Raw genomic sequence first — 7779 nt, forward strand, 5'->3', positions numbered from 1 at the left:
TAAGACTGGGGTCATGATAGTAGGGGGTGAGGAAGCCTCAAGGAACCAGAGGAATATTGTGTTTCATCAGTGCTATACTGCGCCCTGGTTGACTCATCCCTTTGCTACTCTTCTGTGAGGGGATGTCCTATTGTCTACAGATGGGTTTTGGGTCTCTGCTCCAACCCCCTCGTTCTCAACAATATGTTTTTGTTATTGTTGTTGTTTTGGGGTCTTCTTATGCTTGTTACCTGATCCCGTTGATACCTCATGATTGCACAAGCTGGTATGTTTCTTCCATGTGGGCTTGTTGCTTCTTAGCTAGATGGCCACTGGTTTAACTTCAAGACTTTAAGACCCCAGACACTACATCTTTTGGTAACCAGGCACCATTCGCTTTCTTCACCACATTTGCTTATACACCCATTTTGTCTTCAGCTTCCGCGCCAAGAGAGTGAGCACCACAGAATGCCAGATTGTTAGAGCAAAGTGTTCTTGCGTTGAAGCAGGACTTGAGCAGAGGCCCAAAGTCCACCCACTCCGTCAATGTGTTGCCATATACATATATGTGCATAGGCCAATACCTCTATTTTTATGAATTAATATATTTACATAAGTGCACACCTAGGTTTATACCTCTATCCATAGCTTTGCTTCCTAGATCTTTCCTCTGTTTCCTTTTACCTTCCTTTCCCACCAACACACTTGCCCTTCTTATGCCTCTTTGTAACCCCTCGCAGCTAGATTGCATTGTTCTAGTACCCCCAGGATCTCTACCTCCTCGTTGTTGATTTTCATTCCTTAGTTGTTCCTTTGTCTATGGCATTGTTTGCTCACTGGCCCTTCCCCCTTCTCCTCCCCCTCCCCCTCCCCCCAAGTCCCTCCAGAACCGTCGATCCTGTTGCTTTCTCCTCAGGTTTGCTTCCATGTCTATCTTCTATAGGCAGGCAAAACAACAATAATGGAGACAAAACAAAAATAAAACAAAAGATTGACTAAAAAGGGGTGGGGGGAACTAGCATAAACAAACAAACCAAAGCATGCATATTTGTAGGTCTGTCTACTGACCTTTATGACTATCTCCCTACTAGTCCTGGGTGGTTGTGGGAACTGACCCTCCTAACCTGAAGCCTATTTGGGGGGCTCCGCAAATAGGTTTTGTGGCTTTGCGGTGTTCTCATGACTGATCTGTTAAGTTCCCCTTTTTGGTTCACCATCTGTGAGGGGAGTCAGATGGGGCTCACGCCCCACTGTGTGTCCCCAGTATTGTCCTCTGTCACGGTATGCTCCATTATATCTGGGGCTGTTGTCAGCCCCACAGTCCTCTCTGTGCCTTAGTAGCTCCTGCAGGGACACTGTCCTTAGGTCTTGGTGTGCCAGTGTAGGGTCTCGGCCCTCACTCTCTCTTTTTCCTTCTTGGTTTGCTTCCTTGTGGTCATGAAGGCAGGCCTCTCTCCCACACCTGGAGGTTTACTACTGTCCTTTGTAGCACACACTTCTAGGGAGGGGACACTTTGGCTCTGATTGGGGCCGGAGAGGAGTGGTTCTTATAGAAGAAAATGTTAACTGTGAGAACAAGAATATACTATCTATAGGAACTCAAATTAGTCATTCCAATTCTTTCTCCAAAAATGTCCCATTGTGACAGAGCATTATAACTATCAAAGGAAACACTTCTCTTCTTGCTGGGTCTGATGGACAAAGGGATTTGTTGGTTTTTGAGAGACTGCATAAGGACCAAACCACTCAGACCCTAATCTTCCAAGGAAAATAACAAGGAACAGAGAAAACATAAAATCCAGGTAGCATGATTTAAATGCAAATACTTATCTCTCTCTGGGTAGCACTAAAGTTAACAACTGATGAACCAGAAAATGGAAATATTTGTGCAATATTGAGACAAAAAGAAACATGAATTGCTTTTCCTTTATTATGTGGCAAGAACATAAAGCTGGTCGTTTTATGCCTCACTAGAGAAAGTAAAGTCATGTTATCACAAACTTAATAATGTGTTAATATAACATGAGTTTTGACAAGCATCTCCTGCTGATTGAAGTAATGTCTGCAGCATATTTGTAAATAAATGTCTTGGATATCCGCAAGCCCTAAAAATGATGAGAAGCATGGAGATGGAAATGGGAAAAAATAGTGAGAGTGGTGAATCTTCTGTGATTTAATAGCTCTTTGACATGCCTGGAGTGTCTAAATCATTTTGAGGAACAAAGATTTATGTATGCATCAAAGCCCACACCAAACTCACAGCCTTGATGTCTATACCAATTACCCTAGAGGACAGAGTTGATTTACCCCACACCGTTTTCTAGGGTCTACATTTTTACAAAACCAGACTATCTCACTCTTCTCTTGTGGAGCAGGATTGAGCAACTACAATCTCAACACTTTAGCCACTGTGCAAAAAGGGTGCCCTCCAGACATGTTTGTGTGTGTGTGTGTGTGCATGTGTGTGTGTGTGTGTATACACTTGTAGCCCAGGTCATATCTTAAGTTGCTAAATGCACACACACACACACACACACACACACACACACATGCATGTACACAGAAGGGGGATTCAAACATATGTGGGAAATTTTAACTAAAAGATGCACACACTATTTGAGCAACTTCCAACATCATGTTTGTACCTGATCCTAGGAAGTTATATATGACAGGCACACAGAAAGGATTGAGAGTCAGACTAGTTCCATTTACAGGGTATAATTATGAATATAGGTATAAGCTACATAGAATAGCTTTCCAGCTTTCCAGAAAGATAGAGTTCCTAAAATAATGTAATGAATACCTTATTAGGGCTTGAAATAACATAGAACTATGCCCTATAGGAATACATAGAAAAATAAAAGACATTATTGTGATTGGTGACTGACAAAAGCAACAACAACAAAAAAAGATTAAAAAGTAACTCCAACTTATGAATTAATCATAATCAATTAATCATAATCATAATTCAGGTTTCTTTACATTGCCCTTGTAAGTCATGGCCGTTATAGCTTCTTTTGTTTATGTGTGACTTTATGGGTTTCCTTTTTGGTTTTGTTTTTATGTTTGGAGAAGTAATGACAACAAGCTTGAGTTCCCAATATGTTTAAACTCTTTATTCAGCTGAAATAACTTCACACCCACAAGGACTATAAAAGCTGATCAGTGGAAAGACTCCGTGAGATTAAGGTCTATTTTTACAGCACACAGCAGAGCGTTCACTACAAAGTACATGCTGAATAAATATACAGTAGGGTTTGGAAGTCAGCTGTTTGTAGGCCAAACAGGAAGTGAGGAATATTCATGGTCTAGAATGTGGTAAGGAGCTTGTTGGGCACTGTACGAGGGGACTATTCTGAAGCCTGGTTTGTGGAAGGCTATAGAGGACAGTGGAAGCCTAAAATCCATTAGCAGGGTACCCACGGGATTTAAGCCTCTGGTGAATTGACTCTGACTATGTTAGGGGAGGTGAATAGCCTTGCTCTGAGACAGCGAGCTTGTACAGTCAACCATGGCAGCTGTAGCTAGGTAACAATTTAACACCTTATCATGTGGTCTCTCTTTGGACCCATTTCAAATTTGTTCCAGCTTCTAATGTCTTCTGCTTTCTTCTCCTACTTTTTTTTGAAAAGTTATTGAACCTTTATTAAACTAGCAAAACTGTGAAATTATTGTCTCTTGGCATAGCCTGCATCCAGGTGTGTGTATTTCTTTTTTTAATAGTTTAATGGACTTACAATTCACATATCTCTGCTTCCTTTTCAATTAAGGCTTTTATCTCTTTATTTTGTCATTGTTGTTGGGGATTTTGTTTGTGTGCTTGTTTCTTGATTCTGTTTTGTTTGTTTTCTGTGCATAAAATCCTGGATAGGTAAATAGAGAGAGAAAATAACTCAATTAATAATTACCTAGGGACATGGCAGGGAAGATTGGGGTGAAATGGGGAGCTAACCACAATAACAACAAGAAAGAAGAAAATGTTCTATAATTGATTGAGGTGATGATGACACAACTCTTCTTAATATGATCGAACTACTGAGTCGTATGATATGTGGATTATATGTCAATTTTAAAAGATCATGAAAGTTTACCAGGGGCTTTTTGAAGCCACCTCACATGTAAGTATGTATGTATATAAAGCAGTAACATAGGTGTTTATTATGACTGTCAAGTCAAATGTAAAGTAGACCTTAACCCCCTCCTGTGAAGCAAGCACAATATTACTTTCTTAGAAATCGGAAAGACCCCTGATCTTTGACATAGGTAGCATATAGTTGATATATGCATCGTTGATCCTTGAGTCAACTAACCTTAACTTAGGCCATTATAGTCAGGGAGCAATTGGCATCTGTGACAGCTGGATGATTTGATTTCAACTTACATTGTATGAAAGTGAAGTATCGGGGTGGAACCCAACATGGCAATCAGGTCAAAGCCGGTGACACCTCCTGGGCGCCATAGCCTTTTTATGTAAGAGGGAGAGACACTTGGAACTGAGCCTTCCTGTTGGCTAGGAGTTTGCCTCCCCATGTGGACCACCTGGCCCTGAGAGCGGTCCGGGCCCTGCCATGTTTCCTCCGACTCTGGGTCCACACAAGGGTACCTCCCACCTGGGATCTTCCCGTTTTATGCTTCAATATTTTGTGTCATTCGCTTGCAGCTACGTGGGTCTGAAGACGGACGTATGGACTAGTATCCGACTGAGGGACTTTAGGTGAACAGGGCTCGGTTGCCTTCTTGATATAAATTTACTCCTTGATATCAACCTCTTTCTCATAGGTTTTCTCTAGACAAGCAGCCTAACACACCATCTCTCTACTGCTGGAACAAATTACCGTCCTTCCCATTCCAAGGATTTCTGTACATTCTTTTCCCTTGATCTTTTCCCCGAATTCTTTCCCATTCTATCCTTCACTCACCCTTGGGAATCTAACTGCTTAGACTCACTACTCCAGGGAGTCTACCCTCATACATTTCCTTAACTACAGCAGCAAAGACTCTCTCTCTCTCTCTCTCTCTCTCTCTCTCTCTCCTCGAGTCTTTTCTTCCCTTGTAGCACTGATCATAACTCCATCCAGTCTCTGGATTTACGTGTTCCTCCTCTGAAGGCCTCATCTGTCTTGATGATTGTGCGACATTCAACATTTACTGCATTGTGTGACTGACATAGGTTTTCAAAAATATTTGATGAATAAATCAAGGATGAGTATACTAACTCTCTCTGAATTTAACAACCACATTCAGAGTGCCAGCCAAAATTCTCCCTACTATGGAGTCAATTCCAACTCACAGCACCCCTCTAGGACAGAGTAGAACTGTCCCTGTGGGTTTCAGAGCCTGTAACTCATTATGGGAGTAGAAGCCTCATCGTTCTCCCAAGGAGCAGGCTCTTAGTTTCGAACTGCTTTCCCTACGGCTAGTCAATAAGAGGGGTGAATTTTAAATCTTGGTTGTCAAATCCAAAAACTACATCTTAGAACAATAACTAAGAGGATTAAAGACTGGTTCATGATTGTAAAAGACAAACAAACAACTTTGAGGTTCAATAAGTAAATGAGACGGAATAGAGATCAACATGAGGGGCCTTCAAAGATCCCTGGAAAAAATAGACTCACACCCTAATGGAATGTGTGTCCATGAACTTTTTCAAGTCCCCTCACATGATGCCCTCTCTTACATGAAAACAAACCAAAATAAATAAGTAAAAAATTAACAGGTTCTTAATGATCGTCAGCATTGCAAAAATAACCCCCTGGGGAAATGAGCATGCATTTGCTGTCAGGCACTGGCCGTTTGATCCCTGTTCTGTTCTGTTCTGTGTAAAGCAGAATGGAACTCACCCAGGCCCGCCCCATCCTCACAGCCGTCATATTCCAGCCCATTGCTGCAGCCCCTGGGTCTCTAGTCCTTTTCCCTGGAAATAGTTGGTGTACAAAATGTGAACCAAAGCTCAGGGTTAACTTTCATTAAAAAAAAGAAATTGCTCAAAAAAAGAAATTGCTTTGCCCAGACATGAACAAAGTTTCAGGAAGGACCGCTCCTGGAGAAGGTGCATGGGAAAGCTAGCTTCTAGCTGTCCTGGAGGGCACTGCTGCCCTCTTGTGCCTTAATATTGTAGTCATCAAACACAAAGCATGCCAGCGCCTTTGCACCTTCTGCAACAGAGCTCCAGAGAACCCTTTGAATTGCCACTCAAAGCAGCAAGCTAGGAGAGAGTGACCAGTCTGGGGCTCTGCTGGACCAGCCTACCCAGCCCCCAGTGGAGTGAAGATAAGGAGTCACTACAACCCTCTCTCGGTGAGCTTGGAAGCCCCAAGGCACTGGCAGGTTATTCATCCCAGCAAAGCTTCACACCATTCCCGATTGTCCTTTCAGAGGATAACCTCTGCAAAGGAAAAGATGAGAAAATAGAAGAAGCTCAAATATTGACAACAAACAGAATGGAAGTAAGAGCAAACCCATATTTCTTCAACCTGTACCAGAGCTTTGGGGTATCAAGGATGCTCCTAGAAACTGAAGTTTCCAAGGGAGACACATAGTGGAGCCCTGGTGGTGTAGTGCATAAGCATTGGGCTGTGACCCTCATAGTCAGCAGTTCACAACCACCAGCAGCTCCAAGGGAGAAAAAGCGGACTTTCTAATCCCGTAAACAGTTACAGTTTGGGAAACCTGCAGGAGGTTGACTATGAGTCATCATTGACTCTATGGCAGTGAGGTGATGGGAAAATATAAGGACCCCTATATCCCTCAGGTTAGGCAGTGGGCTGCTAACCGATAGGTCGGCGGTTCAAATCCACTAGTAGCAGCCCTGTAGGTGAAAGTTGAGGCTGTCTGCTGCGATCAAGAGGTGCATAATAGTGGACAAGAGGAAAGTAAAATGATAGAGGAAATAAAAGAGACAAAGGAAGTTTATCAAAGTCTAAATACAGGCATGTACATATGTCAATAAATTTATATATAAAGATAGGGAAATAGATATACGTACATATATTTATATGTTAAATATTAAGGCAGCAAACAGACATTGGGCCACTACTCAAGTACTCCCTCAACACAACAACACTTTGTCCTAATAGTCCTGCAGTCTATGATGCTTGCCTTCCCAACACAATTGCTGAAGACAAAATGGGTGCATAAGCAAAAGTGGTGAAGAAACTGATGGTGCCCGGCTATGGCATCTGGGATCTTAAAGGCTTAAAGATAAACAAGCGGCCATATAGATGAAATGCAACAGAGCCCACATGGAAGAAGCACACCAGCCTGTGTGATCATTAGGTGTTGATGGGATCAGGTATCAGACCTCAAAGAGCCAGAACAAAAAATCATATCAATGTGATTCAGGGGGAGGGCATAGTGGAGACCCAAATCCCATCTGTAGACAATTGGACATCCCCTTAAGAAAGGGTCACAAGGAAGAGACGAGCCAGTCAGGGTGCAGTATAGCACCAATGAAACATACAACTTTCATCTAGTTCTTTAATATTTCCTCTCCCCACCATCATGAACCCAATTTTACCTTACAAATCCAGCTAGACCAGAGCATGTACACTGCTACAGATAAGAGCTGAAAGCACAGGGGATCCAGGACAGATAAACCCCTCAGGACCAATAATGAGAGTAGTGATACCAGGAGGGGAAGGGGAAGTTGGGTGGAGAAAGGGGAAACTGATCACAATGATTGACTATATATTGACTATATTGACTATCCTCCCAGGGGGATGGACAACAGAAAAATGGATGAAGGGAGACATCATTGGTCAGTGTAAGACATGAAAAATATAATAATTTGTAAATTATCAA

Source organism: Echinops telfairi, unplaced genomic scaffold (assembly GCF_000313985.2).
Source record: "Echinops telfairi isolate 266 unplaced genomic scaffold, ASM31398v2 ScPeMD7_7468;HRSCAF=8506_1, whole genome shotgun sequence".
Taxonomy (NCBI): domain Eukaryota; kingdom Metazoa; phylum Chordata; class Mammalia; order Afrosoricida; family Tenrecidae; genus Echinops; species Echinops telfairi.